Here is a 2,732-nt window from a genome sequence, read left to right as displayed (position 1 = left end):
GTGTCCAGTGTAAGATTAATGCCAAGAAACATTGTTACAACAAAGACATAATCTACCAAACACACATTTCTTTACRTTTTGTGCTAAGTTGTAGTTTAAACCTGTGGGTTCTGGACAAACGCACCTGTGTGATCTGCAGCTTCAGTGTTTGTCTGTGAACCTGGGGGTTGTGAAAACTGAAACATCAGTGTTTTGTTTTCATTCATGTCTGCACACTTCAGTTTGTCGTCCATCCTGTTTTCTCTGAGAAGTCATCTGTRTGAGTCTTTTAGGATGAAAAAGAAAAAAAAAGATTTTCCACCAAAATTATGCAAACAATATGAAATTTCCTCTAAATGGCTCACTTAGATGTGATGTACTTGTTCTCACCTGGCTTTAGAAATGAAAATAAATGACTAACAGATGTTTTTTTCATTTTTCTGCAGAGCCTGAACCGGATCAATAGTTGAGGTTTCTCAGCTGTTAGTGATGAGTGGACATCTTTGAAATGGCGCTGAGGTTCATTAATTATTCAGCTGCATTTTGGCACTGTTAATAAGTAGCTAAAGCGTAGCCCACTGACATCCTGACAGCTGTTTGAGAGCAAGACTCAGATTTTACTGTCATTAATGATTCATGTCCTCAATATYTACCTGATGTGACAGATTGTGTTGTTGTTTTTATTTCTTTTTTCATTGTTTTTGCTTTAGTTGATATAGTAGGCAGTACATAAACTGTCTTTTATTAGGCATAAAAGACATTAAAATAATGAAAAAAGAAGTGAAACTTTGTTAAACTAAAGAAGACAAAATTCATAAAACCGTCCAAATAAGTCAATTTAAATCAGGTAATTTGTTTTTCACTAACAACTCTTGTGATCATTTGTTTAAAATTGTACTTCTTAAGTATATTTCATGTGACTTCTAAGTAAACATACATCAATGCAACATGAAAAAAAAATCCTCATATTTACTGGAGTTTTGCAGGAAATAATCTGTACTTACATTTCATCTCATGATTTATGAGCAGATAATCCAGGATGTAACTTCAGTTACAGATGAATCATTCAGCTGTGGAGATGTGACTTCTTCAAACTGCATCTGTTTGTCTGTACCTATCTCACTCACTCACACACACTCACTCAATCACACACAGACACACTGGTTTGTATTTCTATCCTTATTAGGACCGTACATTGACTTCCATTCATTTCCAGTCATTTCTACAGCCTAACCCTGACCACCAACCCTAAGACTAACCTCACAACCTGACCCCAAAACTAACCTAAACTCAATTCACACTTTAGTCCTAAACCCAACCCCCAACCCAAAAATGGAGTTCCACCGTATTAGGACCAGCCTTAGGTCCCCATTAGGACTACTCTACTGGTCATGACAAGGTAGGTGTGTAAACTGGAAATGGTCCAGTAACAAAAACAAGCACACACACGCACACACTCTTGTACTTCCATCAAACTGAGGACTTTTTTATTGACTTCCGTTCATGTTTGTAACTGTACTAATGCCTAACAGACATTTTCCTTAAGTTAATTCACACCAAACCTCTAAACATAACTAGTAGAGCTGCAAAAAATGAGAACAGAAAAAAACTGTCCTCACTTCCCAAAAATGTCCTCACTTTGTTACAAAACATGACAGTCCTCACTCTGTAGCACACACACACACACACACACACACACACACACACNCCTCTAAACATAACTAGTAGAGCTGCAAAAAATGAGAACAGAAAAAAACTGTCCTCACTTCCCAAAAATGTCCTCACTTTGTTACAAAACATGACCACACACACACACACACACACACACACACACACACACACACACACACACACACACACACATGTTCATGAATCCTGATCTCCTAACCAAGGACATGACTTTAGTTCTACCATTGGGGTGTTATTTGCTCTCTGACTATTTATTTATTGAACTGTTTACTTTTGTAAAACCATTCAAGATATTTGGGGGTTAAAATACATTGTAATGTTTTTCTGTGATTTCCTTGCCTTTCCTGTCTTTTTTTTGTTTGTTTTGTTTTTTGTATTTACTCTGCACCTTTTCTGTTTCACATCAGTTCAACAGTTAAGAAAAGGCTTACCCCCCCACACTCACACACATTATTTCCAACAGTAACAAATATTTGACATTTGTAGGATGTAATAAACAACATACCTAAATTTCAAAAATTTTCCAAGATTATGTATTTACTTGGCGCACAACAATTTGTCTAGGAAAAATTACARCACAATCCAGTCATAATGTGACAAAAGCAGACTTAAAACCCTGCATGTTGTTTTCAGCAATTTTGCTTAAATGTACATAATATGTCATATTATGTGACATGGTAAATTTTGAAATCAGGTCAAAGTTGCAACAAGAGTTGCAGTTGTGTATGTAACCAGTTCATTCTTATTGGGTTAGAGCAAATGGTGTTGTTTTGTTGGGGGGTGAGGGGATTACATCAATTAGATCAAATTATTGTGGGGTCATAACCCCTCTAACCCTCCGGCAAATTATGATTATTACCCAGACAGCAAAATGTGAGTGAATCAACACTGAAATATGGTTAAGCATCTTATTATTAATTATTATTATTTATTTATTTATTATTTATTGAACACCTCTTCAACCTTAGCTTGACCCAGGAGAAGGTGCCAGTGTTGTGGAAGACATCCTGTCTGGTTCCAGTACCAAAGAAAACTCACCCATCAGCCCTCAGTGACTATAGACC

The sequence above is a fragment of the Austrofundulus limnaeus genome, unplaced genomic scaffold (genome assembly GCF_001266775.1).
Source record: "Austrofundulus limnaeus strain Quisiro unplaced genomic scaffold, Austrofundulus_limnaeus-1.0 Scaffold626, whole genome shotgun sequence".
Taxonomy (NCBI): domain Eukaryota; kingdom Metazoa; phylum Chordata; class Actinopteri; order Cyprinodontiformes; family Rivulidae; genus Austrofundulus; species Austrofundulus limnaeus.
This window is presented reverse-complemented; position numbering follows the sequence as displayed.